The sequence below is a fragment of the Schistocerca gregaria genome, chromosome 2 (assembly GCF_023897955.1).
Source record: "Schistocerca gregaria isolate iqSchGreg1 chromosome 2, iqSchGreg1.2, whole genome shotgun sequence".
Lineage (NCBI taxonomy): Eukaryota > Metazoa > Arthropoda > Insecta > Orthoptera > Acrididae > Schistocerca > Schistocerca gregaria.
Window position 1 is genome coordinate 580,574,120 of NC_064921.1, and position 22,017 is coordinate 580,596,136.

The 22,017-nt window shown below is 41.0% G+C and overlaps 1 long non-coding RNA gene across 2 annotated transcripts; it reads left to right on the top strand.

Annotated features, from left to right (window-relative positions):
• The first annotated feature begins 14,210 nt into the window (after positions 1-14,210).
• Positions 14,211-19,468, top strand: LOC126333291 (uncharacterized). Of its 2 annotated transcripts, XR_007564100.1 has the most exons (3): positions 14,304-14,611; positions 15,021-15,589; positions 18,981-19,468. It is a non-coding gene; the product is annotated as an uncharacterized LOC126333291 (long non-coding RNA). The 2 variants fall into 2 exon arrangements; XR_007564099.1 differs by lacking the exon at positions 18,981-19,468 and having other exon boundaries at positions 14,211-14,611; positions 15,021-15,658.
• The last annotated feature ends 2,549 nt before the right edge of the window (positions 19,469-22,017 follow it).

The following is a 22,017-nucleotide window of genomic DNA, read 5'->3' on the forward strand; positions in this document are numbered from 1 at the left end:
TCCCTATTCGATGATAATAGATAAGAGTGCATCCAAATTGACGCCAAGAAAATGTTGTGCGTTATTTTATTCAAAACACGAGAAAGGCAATAATGATGTTTTATATACTGTTCAAAATAGGAGATGGTGATGTTAAGTCTTTAGCTAATGCGATTAAAAATCAACTGACTACAGATGGCCTTGATTAAATAAGTTAATAGGTATAGGTGTCGACGGAGCTAATGTAATGGCAGAAGAGCATCATTCATTCTCTTCAGTTTTGAAGGAATCTCTGCTCCATCTTCCTTCTCTCAGATGTGTGTCACACTCATTGCATCTTGTCGCAGAAAACGCTTGTAAAGTATTACCTTCGCATTTAGCATTCATCGTTAGAGAAGTTCACAACTGGTTTTCGTGCAGTACCAAGTATCAAACTGAATATTCTCTGCTGCATGAACCACTGACCAGAGAGAATCCGCTTAAAATAGACAAGTTGTCCTGGACATGCTGGCTAGAGCCATTACTAAAATTCTAGACCAATGGGATGTTTTAGAGCCTCACTTTAAATTGGCCAAGGATAAACAAAGATGCTATATTGCTGGTGAATTACATCTTATGCTATTATCAAGAGCCAATAAATTATATTTTAAATTTTTGAAACAGTCACTAAAAGCGGTCACCGACTGTAATCGCCAGTTTAGGGCTGATAATGCTGAACCTCTTAATCTGCTATCAGACCTACATACTTTGCTGCTGATCTATCTGTCAGTTTTAGTTCCACCAGGGTGATTAGATAATAGCAAGAGATAAGATTTGACAGGCTTCAATTTCAGGAATTATGTAATGAACATTGAATGCATCAATTTAGGATTGAATTGCAATGATGCGACAGGTGGTATTGACCAGAAAAATTTAATACTTATAAAAGAGTGGTGTGTATAATTTCTTTGTTAATTATGCCAAGAAATTCATAGGACAATTCCAAACAAATCTAAAGCTTTTGGAAAAAATTGCCTGTTTCACCCCTGACTAGGCTACTAGCCGAGTGCTGACTGATGTAGGAAATATAATGACAAATTTTAAAGAACAGCTTGGAGCTGAAAATGTTGACAGTGCTTTGGATTAATGACGAGTTCTCCCTTTTCCAACAATGGAACAAGATTAATTCAACAGCAGAGGCATTTTTGAGCGAAGTGTCCGCCTTTGAAGATGCTGATGGAGAACGGAAATTGTCGACTATCAGCAAGTTGGTGACAGGAGTTTTGAGCCTGGCATTCTCCAGTGCTAGTGTGGAGAGAGAATTTTCGACAATGAATGTGGTAAAAGACAAATTGAGAAACAGAATGCACACAAGCACAGCAGATCACATAATTAGAGTGTGGCACAGTTTGAAGAATGAAGGGTGTAATAAATTCAAGTACTAAAATGCTTAGCAGATTTAAGTCAGAGAATGTATATAATACAACGATGTCGACGTCATGTCACTAAGGCCACAAAAAAACTTATAATACCTGTTTTATTGTTTTATTCCGCTGTAAATGATAATGAAAATTCTTTATTTCAGTACAATAATTGTAGTAGGTTAAAGCACTCAGTCTTCAGGCCACGAATGACCCATTGGGACCATCCGACCGCCGTGCCACCAGCAGCTGAGGATGCGGGCAGGAGGGGTGTGTGGTCAGCACACCGCACTCCTGGTCGTTATGTTGGTTTTCTTCCACAGGAGCCACTACTATTCGGTCGGGTAGCTCCTCAGTTGGCATCACGAGGCTAAGTGCACCCCGCAAGATGGCAACAGCGCATGGCGGAACGTATGGTCACCCATTCAAGTGCCGGCCACGCCCGACAGTGCTTAACTTCGGTGATCTGGCGGGAACCAGTGTATCCACTGTGGCAAGGCCATTGCCCGTAGTAGATTACATTTCACATAATTTCATTCATTGTACCATGTAATATGATATCTTTATGATAATAAATCATTGTAATATAATTTTTATGGCAGAGAAAATTTACATTTTGTATTGGTAGATGCTTAAGAGATTAAACATTTTTAAATTAAGCTGCCGTAGTTGTACTTTTGTCAGTCATTGAGCCATGAAATACATCTTTCATCTATTTCTAAAGTTTCTGTAGTATCTAACAGTAAACCAATAGGACAATGAAAAAAATATGATGAAAGCAAATGTGGCGCACATAGACCATGCTTTTCATTTTTCTGGTTAAGTTACGGGTTTTTCTTTACAAATTAAAAATTTTAGTTTATGTAGTGCATTTTTTTTATATGAACGATAATTTTACGATCTTGGACACATAATTTCGCCTCTCATGCCGCCAATACCGATGACAAACATGCGTATTCCATTCAACTATTATTTTAGATATTTGGGGGGAAGTGCCGAAACGGTATCATTTCGGGGAATTTTTTTGTTTGCTGTGGGGAAATTTAGAAAACTCAGTCGGGAAACGTTGAGTCTGTGTGTACCGTAATCGCCCTCCAGGCACCATAAATGTAATCGGTATGTGTCGAAAGAAATCGATTAACATCTAGCCGGCTGTAGCCAGTGTTAGCGAACTAACAGTGCGATAACAAAATTTTGATTGATTATTACTTAAGAGAACATAAATGTACCAACACTGCTATTCCACGTAACATTATTATATTCGTCTGTCATTTCTACCACATCAGATGGTCAGTACTAAGTGGAAACAATGTGTCTGTCAGCACTGAGCAAGTTGGAAATTCTTCTCCATGTACCTTCTCTGTCTCTGCGGCGGTCGTTGTGCTGATTTCCCCATTCGTTGCACACCAATGGGCACAAGGAGCGTCATATCGCACACAGACTGCACCCACTCGTATTGTTTGAAGTTATGTTTACCGCCAGCTCCAAACAACGGTCCCTGCTGCACAAAAACGCCTTTCCACGGAGATGCCATCCATCAAGAATTTTTATCGACTGATTTCTGCTTCATGGAAAATGATACTAATTCATCAGCAAAATGACCTACAAAAGCTTAAAATCACAAAAATACAAATACAGGATCGTCAGAAGTAGTTTGAAAAGTTTTTATGGTTATTGCAGGGAAGGTTGTGTTGAGAAATAATTATTAACAAAAACTTTCGGTATGTTGCGCTGTTCCCGAGTTGTGCGCTCAAATTCAAGCGGCCCGCCATAGGTGGTCTCACCAGACGAGTCTTTCGTTTGGTTTCCTAAAACCGAATAACAGAGCGATACAAAAAATGCAAGTAAGGACCGAACTCGAGCCACAGGCTGAGCAGCCTTACGCATCATCTTCTAAGCTATGAGAACATCTGACACTATACCTTGCATCCTGGATGAATCTGCACGTGCAGGAGTCTGATAGGCCTACTTCAGTATGAAATAAGTCTGAAAGGGCGTAACGTATGCATTATTTCCTTGATAATTATTTCCTAGTGCAGTCTCCTATTCAACGCCCTTACAAGTTTTTCAGACTGTTTCTGAACAACCTGTATATGCAGGGCTGTTCAGTTGCCACTACTGACGTCTTTTATGCAACCCTCCTTACGTATATATCAGGAACAGAATCCAGACAGGCGGCGTTCCCTCTAAGAGCTTGGAGCGACTGTTAGCATACAGAACCAAACCATAAAAAATACAAGTGAGGATTGGCCATAAGTTACGCTGTGTTTTTGGACAAAGATATACCTTACATCTACCATTCTTATCCCAGCGCCGCCGATATTTTTAATGTAATTAGCAGGTTCTGGATGTCTTTCTAAGTTTATTCCGTTTGTAGCACTTAAACTTCCGTAAAGAAACATTGTCGCATGAAGTATGTTTCACCATCGTGTTTATAGCGATAAGAAGTGCAATAGTATCGAAGGAAATTGACGGAGATTCGAATTGTGAAATGATTTGGGTGAAGGTCACGGTTAAAGCAGGCTCAGACATGGTAATTGGATGTCTCTATAGGCCCCCGGGCTCAGCAGCTGTTGTGGCTCAGCACCTGAAGAATAATTTGGAAAATATTTCGAGTAGATTTCCCCACCATGTTATAGTTCTGGGTGGAGATTTTAATTTGCCGGATATAGACTGGGAGACTCAAACGTTCATAACGGGTGGCAGGGACAAAGAATCCAGTGAAATATTTTTAAGTGCTTTATCTGAAAACTACCTTGAGCAGTTAAACAGAAAACCGACTCGTGGCGATAATATATTAGACCTTCTGGTGACAAACAGACCCGAACTATTTGAATCAGTTAATGCAGAACAGGGAATCAGCGATCATAAAGCGGTTACTGCGTCGATGATTTCAGCCGTAAATAGAAATATTAAAAAAGGTAGGAAGATTTTTCTGTTTAGCAAAAGTGACAAAAAGCAGATTACAGAGTACCTGACGGCTCAACACAAAAGTTTTGTCTCAAGTGCAGATAGTGTTGAGGATCAGTGGACAAAGTTCAAAACCATGGTACAATATGCGTTAGATGAGTATGTGCCAAGCAAGATCGTAAGAGATGGAAAAGAGCCACCGTGGTACAACAACCTAGTTAGAAAACTGCTGCGGAAGCAAAGGGAACTTCACAGCAAACATAAACATAGCCAAAGCCTTGCAGACAAACAAAAATTACGCGAAGCGAAATGTAGTGTGAGGAGGGCTATGCGAGAGGCTTTCAATGAATTCGAAAGTAACGTTCTATGTACTGACTTGGCAGAAAATCCTAAGAAATTTTGGTCCTATGTCAAAGCGGTAGGTGGATCAAAACAAAATGTCCAGACACTCTGTGACCAAAATGGTACTGAAACAGAGGATGACAGACTAAAGGCCGAAATACTAAATGTCTTCTTCCAAAGCTGTTTCACAGAGGAAGACTGCACTGTGCTTCCTTCTCTAGATTGTCGCACAGTTGACAAAATGGTAGATATCGAAGTAGACGACAGAGGGATAGAGAAACAATTAAAATCGCTCAAAAGAGGAAAGGCCGCTGGTCCTGATGGGATACCAGTTCGATTTTACACAGAGTACGCGAAGGAACTTGCCCCCCTTCTTGCAGCGGTGTACCGTAGGTCTCTAGAAGAGCGAAGCGTTCCAAAGGATTGGAAAAGGGCACAGGTCATCCCCGTTCTCAAGAAGGGACGTCGAACAGATGTGCAGAACTATAGACCTATATCTCTAACGTCGATCAGTTGTAGAATTTTGGAACACGTATTATGTTCGAGTATAATGTCTTTTCTGGAGACTAGAAATCTACTCTGTAGGAATCAGCATGGGTTTCGAAAAAGACGATCGTGTGAAACCCAGCTCGCGCTATTCGTCCACGAGACTCAGAGGGCCTTAGACACGGGTTCACAGGTAGATGCCGTGTTTCTTGACTTCCGCAAGGCGTTTGACACAGTTCCCCATAGTCGTTTAATGAACAAAGTAAGAGCATACGGACTATCAGATCAATTGTGTGATTGGATTGAGGAGTTCCTAGATAACAGAACGCAGCACGTCATTCTCAATGGAGAGAAGTCTTCCGAAGTAAGAGTGATTTCAGGTGTGCCGCAGGGGAGTGTCATAGGACCGTTGCTATTCACAATATACATAAATGACCTGGTGGATGACATCGGAAGTTCACTGAGGCTTTTTGCAGATGATGCTGTGGTGTATCGAGAGGTTGCAACAATGGAAAATTGTACTGAAATGCAGGAGGATCTGCAGCGAATTGACGCATGGTGCACGGAATGGCAATTGAATCTCAATGTAGCGAAGTGTAATGTGATGCGAATACATAGAAAGATAGGTCCCTTATCATTTAGCTACAAAATAGCAGGTCAGCAACTGGAAGCAGTTAATTCCATAAATTATCTGGGAGTACGCATTAGGAGTGATTTAAAATGGAATGATCATATAAAGTTGATCGTCGGTAAAGCAGATGCCAGACTGAGATTCATTGGAAGAATCCTAAGGAAATGCAATCCGACAACAAAGGAAGTAGGTTACAGTACGCTTGTTCGCCCAATGCTTGAATACTGCTCAGCAGTGTGGGATCCGCACCAGGTGGGGTTGATAGAGGAGATAGAGAAGATCCAACGGAGAGCAGCGCGCTTCGTTACGGGATCGTTTGGTGATTGCGAAAGCGTTACGGAGATGATAGATAAACTCCAGTGGAAGACTCTGCAGGAGAGACGCTCAGTAGCTCGGTACGGGCTTTTGTTTAAGTTTCGAGAACATGCCTTCACCGAGGAGTCGAGCAGTATATTGCTCCCTCCTACGTATATCTCGCGAAGAGACCATGAGGATAAAATCAGAGAGATTAGAGCCCACACAGAAGCATACCGACAGTCCTTCTTTCCACGTACAATACGAGACTGGAATAGAAGGGAGAACCGATAGAGGTACTCAGGGTACCCTCCGCCACACACCGTCAGGTGGCTTGCGGAGTACGGATGTAGATGTAGATGTAGATGTAGATCGTAAACAACGAAATTAACAGACGATATCAAAATGGGAAATGTGGAAGTAAAGACTTTTCAAAGTAAAACCCGGAGAAAAGATTAATGTATAACTTGCCGCTTTGATGGGCTAAAGTAATTTCATAAACGAAGTCTGTATAATAGGTCTAAGATGTCGCGTACTTTCCACTTATTCTGCAGCTTTTTGGCATTGTGCATCAAATATTCAGAGTGAACTGACGAACAACATTGTTCTGTTACACGCGGTTGCATAAAACGACATCAGTAAGGACAGCTGAATGACCATGTATATAAGTATGGTATATAATTCAGAGTTGTTACAAGATCTATGAGAATGTAGATGTAGATGTAGAATCCTTTTTCATGATTACCGTTTGTTGAAACGCCCGCCCACCCCTCCCTCCCGCCTTCCTAATTAAATCCTGGTACACCAATGATCTGTAACCTAAAATTACCATCAATTCAACTAAAATACTACTAAAATCAGAAGTACATGTAAAAATATTTACCTCAAGGAATAGTTAAAATTTCATTTACTGGTACATCTATTTGCAGAATGGCATCATATGTAATGCACCTGCATCTACAGTAACATTATCGCAGCAAAAGTTTAGTAGCTTTTTGGTGTAGTGGGCATGGTGCTATGCTATTGCATGGAGGATTGTGAGTTCAAAACTCATCTTGATTGTACAATTTTAATTTCTATATTTCGTAGGAGTACAGTCTAGAAGTATCCACAAATGTCAAGAATCATTGTACTGGAATGTTCTGTAGCTGTATATATACTGTATGTGTTCTGGCCAGAGGCAGTTTGCTCCGCGCTCTTGTATGTGCAAATGCTGAATAAACCTTTGTTAAGTGAAGTTAGTGTTTGTCATTCATCTAATTACACCTTCTTCTAGGTGACTTTATTTTGGAGGAGGTGCCGAGTATTGGATCTTGTGATAGCTCACATTATCGACGACACAGTGGCTACCATCAGGCCACGACAGAGCCGCCGTTTACATGGTGAGAAACCCGGGTTCGGGACATATTCAACAGATCGCAGTCTATCGGATACAGAAGAAGAAGAGGACTTTACGATGACAGCAACTGTGTGCCACCACATGGGGCATCTTTTCGGGTTCTCTGGTGACGATGGCCAAGATCCAAACAAGTGGCTGAATGAACATGTAGCCAAATTTAACAAATGGGATGACACTGTGTGTTTGTCTAACGTATTTTTCCACTTGGAGGGCACTGACAAGCATTAGTATGAGAACTACGAGGAGAAGTTCACAAACTGGGAAGTATTTTGGCGGCACACAACAACAGAAGTGCAAGGTTGAAGATAAATTAAAGTCCTGGGCACAGCGTCCATGAGAAACTAAAGCATCCTACCTCCAATGCGTCTTGGGGCTGGGTAAAATAGTGGATCCTAGAATGAAGGAGGAAGATAAGGTTGGGCATCTCATGAACGATGTTGCTGCAGACATGTATCCACCCCTACTCCTGAAGGAGGTTTCGACAGCAGATCACTTCATAAAATTGTGCCAGTATATCGAGACAATGTGTCAAAAAAGAATTACGTGCAAGAAGTTTGAACAGCTTCAAAACGTCATATCGATGTCTGTAATGGAGGAAGCAACAGATTTTACAAGTGTTCTTCGTCAGATAGTGAGAGAGGAAGTTCAGAAGGCACTTGGAACGTATGTCGAGCAAAAAACCGAGACACTTCACGAGGTCATAAGGAAGGAAGTGGAACAGACATTGAACCCAATCTCTCGTCCTTCATTTCCCTTTAAAACGGTGAAAAGTCGAGAGACCGAGATGGAGTTACATTCCTACAATGCCACATGAAGAAACTGTTTGGGCACCAAGGAAGACTGACGTCTGGAGGACCCAGGATAACCAACCAGTGTGTTTGCACTGTGGACGACCGGGATATGTGGTGCGCTATTGTCGAGAAAGGCGGCGGATATTTGATGACGCCCGCGCTAGAAGACAGCAGACCAATCTTGGCCGATGCTAATCCGGGACGACGAAGATGAACAAGAAGATTTGGGTGCAAGACGACTTAGGTACCCTCGCCGCAAGCTAGCCGCCGAGGAGCACGATTCCCAAACCGCCAATCAAGGGCTCCCATCGCCATTTAGAAGCTCCAGCCGAACACCTAGCCTCCGCAACCTGGAAAACTAAAGGGTGCGACCTTCCTTGGAGGTGAGGCCGCCGAAGAGAAAAATTCTCTGCCGTCGATCGCTACAAAAATGATAGGAAACTACGTGGATATCCTGATGGATGGCCGACCAGGCCAAGCTCTTGTGAGCTCTGGAGCATCATATTCAGTCATTTCGGAGAAGTACGTCGCCAGTTGCAGAAAACCATATTCGTCGACAGCAAAACATCTCTGCTGAAGGTAGTTAATGGGAAATATTTAAAACCTACAGGGAGATGTACCATTCGTGTATGTGTAAGTGGCCATACACAGCGCTTAGAATTCATTGTCTTACAAGAGTGTAGTAATGATGTCATTCTCGGATAGGACTTTTTGAAAGCTTCTCAGGCAATTATAGATTGTGGTCGCTCGAAGATTGTGCTAGACGAGATGAGATACTGTGGACAGGAAGATGTGCAACCGAGTGTGTGGCGACTATGTGTGCTGGATGAAGCGATCATTCCTGCAGTCAGCGCTAGAAAGGTAACTGTCATGTGTCATTCCATGCATCAACCGGTGGGTCTTGAAGTGCAATGTAAGAGAAGCATACCACTGAAGAATAACTTGGTCATCCCAGCCTCTGTCGTCTCGTTTAATAACGGATTAGGTGAACTGTGGATAGTTGACTGTCGCCAAGAACCGCAGATGCTTCCAAGAGGCATGTGCCTAGAAAACGCTGAGCCGTTAATTGAAGAACAGCTGAGTGTCATAGAAACCTCCTATGCCGAGTCTGTGGGCGAAATTAGCGCTACCACTACGAGACAAGATTTCTAGCTCTACTATCACCCTATCTCACTAAGGAACAACAGAAGAAGCTACTTGCCATTCTTCAAGAGTTCTTTGAATGCTTCAATCCACAGGTCAAGAGCAAGTTAGACAATTCAGTGGTGAAGAACCGGATTAGCACTGGAGACCATCAACCAATAAGCCAGAGAGCATACTGTGTGTCAGCAATGGAACATCGAATAATTTGCTACGAGGTAGAGATAATGATGAAGAATTACATCATTCAGCCTTCGCAGAGCCCATAGTCGTCACCAGTGGTTCTCATCAGGAAGAAGGATGGCAGTTGGCGCTTTTGTGTTGATTGCAGGAAGCTTAATAAAATAACTGAAAAGGACGTTTACTCTCTTCCACAAATTGACGATACACTAGATTGTCTGAAGGGGCTAAATTTTTCTCAACCGTGTACTTGGGATACTGGCAGATTGAAGTAGATGAGGCTAACCGTGAGAAAACTGCATTCATCACCCCTGAGGCCCCATATGAGTTTGAGGTAATGTAGTTTGGTTTGTGTAATGCACCAGCAACTTTTGAACGGATGATGGATAATCTTCTAAGGCACCTGAAGTGGACGATGTGTCTTTGTTATTTAGATGACATTATAGTGTTCTCAGAGACATGTGATGAACATATAAAAAGACTGAGGGCCGTTCTTAAGTGTCTCCAACAAGGAGGACTGAAACTTAATCCAAGAAAGTGTCTCTACGGAGCAAAAGAAATCAGAATACTTGGACACCTCGTGTCAAACGAAGATGTGTAGCCATACCCAGAAAAGGTGAGATCTATAACGGAATTTCCTATTCCTGAAAGTATTTGATATGTGAGAAGCTTTTTCGAATTATGTTCTTATAACCGTCGTTTTATCAAAGACTTTTGTATCAAAGCCAGGCCACTCCAAGTGTTGTTAAAAGCTGATACTAAATTTATCTGGGATGGTGCTCAACAAGATTCTTTTGATGTGCTGCGAAAAGCTCTGATGACTGACCCTTTACTTCGTGTGTATGATGAGAGAGCATCTACAGAACTACACATAGATGCCAGTGGATATGGGATCGGTGCTGTTTTGGTGTAATTTTCGGATGGAAAAGAGAAGGTTATAGCCTATGCTTCTATGACACTTGCAAAAGCCGAGAGAAACTGCTCAACTACATAAAGAGAATGTCTTGCTGTGATCTGGGCCATGTGCAGAATTTGACAGTATCTCTATGAAAGGCCATTCACAGTTGTTACAGACCATCATTCAGTTTGTTTGTTGACGTGTCTTAAGGATTCAACAGGACGACTCGCCAGGTGGGCACTATGCCTTCAAGAGTATGACATTACCATAGTGTTCAACAGTGGAAGAACCAAGATGCCAACTGTCTCTCAAGAAACCCTGTGCAAGACCAACAAGACTTGGATGAATATAGTGACTGTCTCGCTGCACTCCAGGATCTCTCTGCTGAGCAGAAAAAGGACGCCACGATATATTAAATTATGCTTGCCTTAAATTGGTCAGAGGATGTGAAAGGCCAATTTAAGGTAGTTAATGGATTACTTTGCAAGAAAAACTTTGATCCGTTTGAAAGAGGTGGCTACCAGTGATTCCCAAACACATGCACTTAAATGTTCTACAGAAATTCCATGACATATCTGAGGCCGAACATCTAGGATTTATGAAGACATACGATTGAATCCACTGGAGATTTTTCTGGTCAGGTTTATTTTGGAGTGTCTGTCAGTATGTGTCGCCAATTCCACCAGCCATAACGCCTTTCCAGCGTGTTGGGATTGACCTCCTTGGTCGATTTCCAACGTCTGCTGGTGGCAATAGATGGATAATTGTCTGCCCTGATTATCTGACATGCTACGCCATTACAAAAGCAGCGAAAACAGCCGAAGCGTCCTAGTTAGCCAAATTCATTGTGGAAGACATTGTACTGAAACATGGTGCCCCATAGTCGTTAATTACGGATCGAGGGGAAGTTTTTCAATCGAATCTTGTGACAGAGATAAACCGTTGGTGCAACATTACTCATAACATGACCACTGCCTACCACCTGCAAAGTAATGGATTTACTGAACGCCTTAATAAGACCTTGGCCGACATGCTATCAATGTTCGTCAATGTTGAACAAAGCAACTGGGATGAGCTGCTACCTTTCGTGAAGTTTGCCTACAACACCACCAAACGAGACACCACAGGATTTACGCCATTTTTCCTGGTGCATGGGCGTGAGGAGACTACGACAATGGACTCTGTGTTTCCGTTACATCCTGATAACGTGGACGACGACTACATCGGCCAGGTGTTAACCAGAGCTGAGGAAGCCCGGCAGTTAGTTCGACCCCAGGCGCTCCAGGCTCAAGAAAACGATCGCCAAAGGTATGACACGAGCCACAGCCCTATTGTCTACCAGCCTGGTGTCTTTGTCTAGATCTTCACTCCTGTTTGGAAGGTTGGTCTCTCTGAGAAGCTCCTCAGGCGCTACTTTGGACCTTACAAGGTTGTAAGACAGTTGTCTGATGTTACTTATGAAGTTGAAGATGTGACCCCTACACAAGAAGATGGAAGATCAGAGATATGGTCAATGTCCTTCGAATGAAGCCCTATAAGGACTTGCAACCCAGGGTAAATTCGAAGCTCCAGCGACAGGCAACAAGCGGAAACGTGACGAAGAGTGTAGAGGCAAAATAAGTTCTAAGACGATCACCGCCAGGGCGAGAACCAATCATCAGGAGTCGGAGTATGCAGGACCGATGACTCGTTCCCGGTCTAGCACGACGTAACACCGAGACGTTGTCTCTTAAGAAGGGAGCAACCTCCCAGATGAAGCTGAGTAGCTCTATGGTCTGGGTGGTTATGATATTAAAGTTTTGTATGGGTTCATCAGTTCAAATCTCACCTAAACTGTACAATTTTAATTTCTGTATTCGGAGCGAGTACATTCTAGAAGTATCCACAAATGTCAAGAATCATTGTATTGGAATGTTCTATAGCTGTATATATAATGTATATGTTCTGGCTGGAGGCAGTTCCTCCATGCTCTTGTACGTGCAATTGCTTATTAAACCTTCGTTAAGTGAAGTTAGTGTTCATCATTCATCTAATTATACCTTCTTCTATTTGACAATATCATTAAAAGTTACAGTGCCCAAGCACACTCAGAGACATAGAAATCGACAATGAGAATGACTTAAATCATGTCCAGTGATTGCAGCACAGAATTCAATTGAGATCACTGTAGCAAAACATAATACCATAAACTTAATATACACACCAAAAGAAGTTTTGCATCACCCAGGTTCCCAGAAATCCTGAAGATAGACGTTGCCTATGGATATTGTATCACAGAGGACGTCCCTTTGGCTGTTCAGAGATGTCACTAATCCCGCCCAAAGATGTAAACAATCATGCATAACCTGCGCCTATTACACGGAAGGGTTCTGACAGCCAATCACTACCAGTCTTTCCACCACGAAGGAGGTACACGGCTCGTGTTGTCTGTCGTTCAACCATGCCTACGCAGTGAATACCGAGGTTCGATCGCGTCCGCATTGTTACTTTGTCAAGTAAGTGCTCTCAACAATGGGGCGTGTCCAGGCGCCTCAGAGTGAACCAAAGCGATGTTGTTTGGACATAGAGGATGGACAGAGACACAGGAGCTGTCGGTGACGTGTCTCGCTCAGGCCACCCAAGGGCTACTATTGCAGTCGATGACTGCTGCCTACGAATTTTGGCTCAGAGGAACCCTACAGTAACGCCACCATGTTCAATAATACTTTTCGTGCAGCCACAGGACGTCGTATTACGACTCAAAACTGTGCGCAATAGGCTGCATGATGCGCATCTTCACGCCGGATATCCAATGCAAGGTCCATATTTGCACACCACGACACTATGCAGCACGGTATAGATGGGCCCAACAACATGCTGAATGGACCACTCAGGATTGGCATCACATTCTCTTCACCAATGAGTGTCGCATATACCTTCAAACAGATAATCGTTCGAGACGTTTTTGGAGGCAACCCAGTTGGGCTGAACGCTTTAGATGTACTGTCCAGTGAGTTCCACAAGGTGAAGGTTCCCTGCTGTTTTGGGTTGGCATTATGTGGGGCTGACATACACTGCTGCTGGTCATGGAAGGCGCCATAATGGCTGTACAATACGTGAATGCCATCCTCTGACCAATAGTACAACCATATTGGCAGCATATTAGCATGGCATTAGTCTTCATGGACAACAATTCGCGCCCCCATCTTGTGAACGACTTCCTTCAGGATTATGGCATTGCTCGACTAGAGTGGCCAGCTTGTTCTCCAGCCATGAATATCGAACATGCCTGGGATATATTGAAAAAGGCTGTTTATGGATGATGTGGCCACCCAACCACTCAGAGGGATCTACAGCGAATCGCTATTTAGGAGTGGGACAATCTGGACCAACAGTGCCTTTATGAACTTGGGATGGTATGGCGCGACGAATACAGGACGTGCTACTGTGTATCAGAAGTACTTGTGTGTACAGTAATCTGGACCACCACCACCTCTGAAGGTCTCGCCGGATGGTGTTACAGCATGTAATGTGTAGTTTTCATGAACAATGAGATTTTGATCTCTATTCAAATTTTCTGTACAGATTCTTGGAACTCTCGGAACTGAGGTACAAAACTTTTTTTGATGTGTTGTTTACTTACCTATTACTTCAAAAGTACACAAATCACGAGTACAGCAATAAATGTAGTACACCACGTATTACGAGACTCGACTTGTCGACGGCAGAGCATTCACAGGTGGAAATTAATTGTTAATGTCTATGATTTTAGGTACTTTGACATCGATGCATTAGCGATGTATCGCCGTTCAAAATCTCGATGGAAACCTCATCTTCATGGTCGAAACCTCGAAGTTTTCGAAGCATCGATGTATCGTTTGCAACCCTAGCAGAAGAGCAGGAGCAGCAGCACTGCAGCAGGCAGTAGCATATGGTGACTGTGGAATGTTGTTGGGCTGTGAGGTGCTGGGTGTGTTGTTTTACTTTACGTTTCTTTCGCCACCCCGTAGTATTTGCTTTGCGTCAGACCATGGAAAGTAAGTGCCGTGTACCAGGCTGTACTGGCTGCTACCAAATTGCCAAAAAGATATGTCTTAAAATTTGCAAAAGACGCCGGACTGAGGATGAAATAAACTCTTGCTATTCCACTCGAGAACTTTCCACTAGAACATTCTGAGACAGGTACTATAAAGTTTTATTTATAACAAAAAATGGCCTTTCATTTCACCTCGTGTGTACTGTAAGTAACAAATTATAACCACAAAGGCTCCCTTATCAGTGCACAGCTTTGTTGAAAGTATTATGCAAACGACTTTCATTGTTCAGATGTCTATTGTTTCAGTTGTACATAAATCTATGTGTGACAATCTCTGTAGCTTAATTAATTATAGCTCTGTACAGTGATTGTGATCCAAAAAATTTTGCGTTTGATGAGAAGCTTGTTATGAAAAACAAAATAATTTTAAGGTTGTGGAAAAGCAATGATCTCGGTTTGCTGTCAGAACTCTGTGGCATACTTTTCCTAATGTGAAATCTCATTTATTTCATTTCAGTTTTTTCTGGAATAATTTTCTTTTCGCTTTCTTTCCAGATTTATCAAGAAAAGTGAATTCTGAACGATTTCGTTCTCCAAAGCACTGCAGTTACGTGGAACGGAGTAACAGTTCCTTTGGAAAAACCTGGATTGAAAGAAGGTGCCTTGTTGTATTAGTTACCAAACTGTACCAGTTATTTGAATTTTTAGACAAGATGTGCAACGGGTACCCCAAATCAAAGAAAACAGGAGATTGAAGGTGATGGTTATGGGTTGAGAATGACCATATCGGAAAGCATAGAAACAGCTTCTGCAAAAAAGGTGAAAAATTCGGTTTTCACGGTTATGGTGAATTTGCGAGAGAAACTGAAAATGTTACAGGAAGTGAAGTGAAGTGAGAAAATAATATGTACCGAACGTGTACCTGAATTTTGAGACAGCTCCACCTGATATTAGATTCATAACAGTTTGCCCGAGCCTCAGTGTTAAACTGTGTATTCCCTAGGGACTTAGTAGTGTAATTAAAGTTCAAAGTGTTTTGAAGTTATGTAGAGATTTAATTAGTGACAGAGAAATGACTTGCACAAGCCATTCCTTCCTTCTTGAAATTTTAGCAGTTACAGAAGGTAAGAAAAGATATGATTCTTTCATTTCTGAAGTCGCAAACTAAACTTAAATCCAGTACTCATCGTAAATTTGATCCAGTGTGTATGATTCTATGTTCTTTATTATTTCTCTACATACCTTTTGAAGATGTCTAGTTTCGTCATTTTACCGTATCCAAATTCATTAAGGAAACAAAGCTGCAATAAAAATGTGAATCTAAGTAATCTTAATTTCTTAAGTCCTTTGAAAGATGAAGTTTCACTTTAAAAACCACATGATGTCTGCTAGATGAGATTCACATAAAGCCATATGTAGATTTTAAGGCAGATGATGTTACTGGAATTACTTTAGATACTGTTGATATATCATTATTGAAAGCATTCTGTATTCCTATAAAAATGTTGTGTATGCATTGGCTCTGAAGAAGCTGCAAAAAGCTTGTTTAAACTAGCAGTAGGTGTAGAAGCTGATGGGTTTCAGACTCTTTAAATTGTTGCAGATGATAATGCCATTAATAGGTTTGCAAATCCAATGCAAGCAGATTTTGTGTACCCATTCTGCGGGTAGTAAAAGATCTGTTCTTTCTGCATAACAGTGTTCATGGTTCTACGTGTGTGTGTGAGACACAATAATGTGAAGAAACATATTCATACATTTTGCTTTGCAGATTTTGATAATCCTAATAGTGTTAGATATGTGTTTTTTGCTGCAGCTAGGGAAATATGATATAAGAAGACAAAAGGTGCTAAAATGTAGTTGTGGAATGACAGTGAAAGCTCTTTGGCCTTCATCTTTAGAAAGGCAAAATGTTAAACTGATCACCCTAGTGTTCAGTGATTATGTCAAAAGCAGCTTGGTTGGCTTGGTGGAGGGTACAGCTAAATTTGTAAATTGTATTAGGATTGGATGTCATATTAAGGAATGCACTGTAAGTAAGAAATGCAGAAGCCTGTGACCAGTAAAGTAGCAGATGTGTTGTAGTTCCCTAGATAAATTTATTACTTTGTTAGACAAATGGAGGAGTTTAAGTTCAGGGATGGTAGACTGTCCCTAGAAACATACACAACACTGGCACACTATGTATAGATTAAAGTTCGTGACTCAATACTGTAGCAAAGTGGTAAGTGTGTGTGTGTGTTTTGTAATTTCAGTATTAGTAATGATGAACTCAAAAATATTGAATTCAGTGTCCCACTCTTAACATATATTGCTGGTTACCATTGCCTTTCATGATAGGTGGTAGTTCTATGATGACTGATAAGCATTTAATGACAGTTGGGTAGAGGAAGCTTGAAATTCCCATGTGAATTTCCTGTGACAGTAAGTACATTTATTTGATGCTGCTAAAGTTGCAATAACATTTATTCATGAAGCTGCTGAATCAGAGACCAGTAGCAGTTTACCACATTTAAAAAAAATAAATACTTACAGCTGGCTAATGATGTGGGTGTGAAAATTATTGCCCTCAACACACTATACCAGAAATGTGTAAGGAAATTTAGGACCACTGTAATATGGAATGGAATAAGTTTTGCAAAAAGGAAAATAAAGGTAATTTTGTGCAGCCTCTTCAAGGATCGAAGAAAAGGAAATTTTAAACACTTCGTCACAAGCAAGATTTTTTATTATCTGTTTAATCTGTTTCTTATTACTTCTCTCCACATATATCAAATACAAACTGTTTTTGATGCAGTGCATTGTGTGTAAAATGAAATGTGAGTGCTGCTAAGTGCCTTGAAAATGTTCAGGAACAAAACTCAGAATTTCTGTGGCGGGGTCTGAAATTTTCTTTTAGTACATAATATTCACTGCTAGTTGTTACCTGTCATGAACTCCAGGTGAGCAAGGTAAAATGCTTGTACATTATAAATGATGTGGTACGTACTGTGGTCAGTGGCAAGTGTAACATCTAATGTGTGGCACACTATCTTGAAAATGCTGTGAAATGTAACAAAGGTCACAGTCTGACATTTTCTTTATTGCTTAATTGGTATTGCTTGTAGTCTTAAGGTGAGCCAGCCCATAATAAAGTGCTTTTATTCTTTAAGTGAATTATGCAGTGCACACTGCACTCAGAAACAAGTGTAAGTATTGCAGTATCTTGCAAAATCTTAAGAAACAATAGGTCTGAAGTTTTTGAGCACAGTCTAATATAAATAAAAATAATATTAACAAAATAAAATATATAATATAATAATAAATAATATAAATAGTAAAATAAATAATATATATATATTTATTTATTTTATTTTTGAATTTGACCAGCTATGGACCACATACAACTTAAAGACTTATGGTGTTTCTTTTTCTTCCGTTCTTCCCAGTACTTCATTTTCTCACCAACTGCTCATCTGTCCACACTGTCTTGGGTTGAGGTTTTGGGTCATCTTCTTCATAGTTTGCGTTTTTCTATAAGTAGCCTAAAGCTATTCCTGTCACGTATTATTTCTTCTGTAACACCTATTTTGTTGGCATCTTTCTTTGCTGCTTCTATCCATCGTACAGTTTTTTTCAGCTTACTAATGTAATTAAGAATTTTCTTTGTAATCCGTGTGTCTTCCATTCTTCTTAAATGTCCATAAAATTTCAGCTGTCTCTTCCTCATTGTATCTGTGACCTTCTCTGTATTTTTGTATAGGTCTTCATTTCCCCTTTTAATCCACCTATTTTCCTTGTTCTTTCTCAGGACCTAGAATTTTTCTTAATATTTTTCTCTCTCTTTTTTATAGTTCTCCTAATTCACCTTTCTTATTCAATGTTAGGCAGTCTGATCCATATGTTGCTTGTGTCCTAATAACTGAATTATAATGTTTAATCTTTGTATGGATATTGATTTCTTATTGTAGTACTTTTGTGTTAATTTGTATGCAAATTCTAACTTTTTTATTCTTTATTTATTTGTTGTGTTATCCAGTCCATTGGCTTGGATCCACTCCCCCAGGTATTTGAATCTATCAACTCTTTTAATTTTTTTCCATACTTCGTTTTCATAAACTTTTCCGTATTATTTTTGTGTTCTATATACTCGGCTTTTTCATAGGGTATGTATATATAAATGTAAATAAAAATTTGTACTCACACTTCTAGATATATTTGAGTGGAAACTACAGTGCCTCTTGAAGTTCTAACTGCAAAGTCCTTGACAACTAATGCCATTGCATGTTGTAAGTAATTAACGTATCTCATTTGTCCGAGCATTTAGCTGTTTACAAAAACAGTGTGTGTGTGTGTGTGTGTGTGTGTGTGTGTGTGTGTGTGTGTGTTTCATTGTCCACCTTTGCTGACAGTACAAAGTTGAGCGAGCATAGAAGTTCTCTCAGGGAAACAGTGACAAATTTTTGAGACTTTTTGCATTCCGTTTCACTGACAGGTATGATGCTGCCCATTAATCGAAAAATCATTTTCTGCTAGCCCCTGAGCCATGCTCCGCGTCAGCGCCCTGCTGCTACCATGACCAGGGTGTCAGACAGCTGGAGGAGGTAGCCAGCCGCCGCTAGCGCAGGTCACAGCAGTTCTGCGCTCGCACCGCGCCACCTCCTCGCGCCAGCTCATATCCTGGCCCTGGCAGAAACAGCCAAGCGTCTGTCCCCTCAACGACAGGGTAGCATTCATCGTCAGCGCCAACGTGACGTAGGCACACGTCGTCATGAGTTTCACGAGTTGTCCAATCGACTGTTGTGTGCATTCTGTATACATCGATTGTTGTGTGCGCCTTGAATCTGCACTGTTCATTGTTCTCAGTTGATTTTACATGGAGGCAAAATTAAATGGAACTAGATGGTTTAATATATCCAGCAACATTCGGAATTACTTCGAACTTCAGTTTCTCAGTTTAACGTTTCTGCTCACATGAATTATGTATAATTCATTGGCTTTTATAAAAATACGAAAAACTTTAATTTCTCCCTATTTCACGTTTTTATCCGCATGATTTATGCACGTTTAATCGGACTAAAATGTGCCTACACTTTCGTTATGGTTATCTTTCCTTCATTCAGATATTCGTTATGTTCATGAAACACACAATAACATCCCACATTCTTTGCGTTGCAGCTTAATAATTAATTATTTCATGTTTCTACCCACAGGATTTATGCACGATTCATCAGGTTTTTAAAGGGGGTAGCATTCATTTCAGGCTAGAAAAATAGACATTTTCGTTATCGTTATGATTCCTTCATTCAGATATTCGTTATGTTCATGACACACACACAATAACATCCTACATTCTTTGGATTGCTGCTTAATAATTATTTCACGTTCGTATCCACACGATTTATGCACGGTTTATCGGATTTTTTTTAATTTGACTAAAAGCTCTTTTTTTTTACTTTCGTTATGGTTCCTTCGTTCAGACATTCATGATGTTCCTGAAACAAACGATACCATCCCAAATTGTTGGGATTACAGCTTAATAATAAAGTCAACTGGGATGAGCGTAACAGATAACTCCTGTCACTTCATTTGACCACTTGTATTTACATTCAGCTTTGACGTTATCGGTACAATCGCAAAGATCGATATACGCACTCATGTAGTCGATTTAGGTTATTTACGTCACGATGTAGTGTTACGTCACTATGACGTAAGTTCTCACCTAGCTTGAGATGAATGCTACCCTCAACGACAGGCGGTCGCTCCCTATGGGAAAGAGTGAATGAAGATGGTGTAAGAGAGTAATCACTCAATCCCAGAGATCGAGTGAACATATTCATACAACAGACGTAACCGACAGATTATCACACATTAACGTTTAGAGAAAACATTGGTACGAAATATTTACATTTGTGAATTAAGTGGTTGCTAACAAATGTAGGTAAGCTACATGGTTTGTTTTACAGTATGCCTAAAGTTCTGGTTTTAATAGCCCATTGGGAGAAAGATGGATGTGTATTTCGCGACAAACTGGCGACAGCGTGCCAAGCTATGTTGCAGTACACGTGGCACGCCGAACGTGGCGTCGTAACTGTTGCCGGCCTTGTATTCTCGGGGGTGTCGTCTAATATTAATAGCTTCCAAATGACACAAAAGCAACAAATTACATTTATGTGGAAAGAGAATCATAGAAGGCCTTCTAATATTTAGGAATGATGTTGTTAACCAAATTGTTTGAATGTTGAATTTTGTTTCCTGAGAGGCTCATTTTAGTAGTATAAGCAGGTTACTCCCATATACATTCCCTGTTCCACGCCTCTTCTTCCTTTGAACAGAACTCGTCTATTTGTAGCTCTTCTTATACTGAAACACATCACTTCCTTGGACATGTAAGGAGCCATCTCATCTTGCAAAGCTTTAATGCGGTTGAAATTTCTCTACGCTGTCGCGCATTTCGGGTGACTGATTGTATTTGATGGGGTACATAAACTCTCCCTGCCTTCTTAGCACTCTTAATTGCTCTCTCAGTGATGCTGTGAAGTGCGTCTCCCTCGCTCTGGGTGTGACCAAGAATCAAATACTTGTGCGTAATGGACCAAATATCCAGCCTTTGTACTGCATACAAATACGTTGCAGTCATGTATCTGGAATACAAGAGAATGAACATTTTAATCAACGTGTTTTTTACAATGGAAACTGTTTGCTACATGATTTCTGCGGATCTGAGTTTATGGTACTTACCTGTTCTTCTGTAGTCCACAGCTCGTGGTCGTGCGGTAGCGTTCTCGCTTCCCGCGCCCGGGTTCCCGGGATCGATTCCCGGCGGGGTCAGGGATTTTCTCTGCCTCGTGATGACTGGGTGTTGTGTGATGTCCTTAGGTTAGTTAGGTTTACGTAGTTCTAAGTTCTAGGGGACTGATGACCACAGATGGTAAGTCCCATAGTGCTCAGAGCCATTTTTGTTCTTCTGTTGCCCTCCACAACTGGATAACTCTTAAAGATATTGTAAGACACAAGTTGCTATTGCTACCTCGTACAAAAAAAGATAGTTTTGTCGTTTCCAATCTCAGTGATCAGCAACGAACAACAAAAATAAGCAGAACAGACTTAGAGTAATAATAGACAGTGAAAAAAAATATGTGTAAGGACACTTACTGTGAAATTGCAACAGTTGAGCCTCGACTTGTAGAAAAAGGCAGATGTTTGTGCCGTTGGTACCGGTAAGACAGCTTGTAAATCATGAACAGCTAGTTGTATCTTCTTATTTTCAGTCAACTTCTTATCCAAGTTTTTTTCTATGCGACTCAGTTCCGTTTCTTCCTGATGTTCTCGAAATGCTTCTTGTAGCTTTGCCTTGCCTTCATCTGTAGCGCTTTGTACGCTTCACGTTGGTCGCACTGATCCTTCTTTGGAACAAAAGATCCGATGTTAAATTCGGTATTGAATATAAGCGCGTAGGCGTCATAGTTCGCAGCTGGCAGGTCAGCGGAAGATCGCTCTGAAAAGTAATTTCTGAAAGTTTCTGCGATGGATAAGCCACCATCGACGAATACTCTTGTTGTGTCACTTTTTA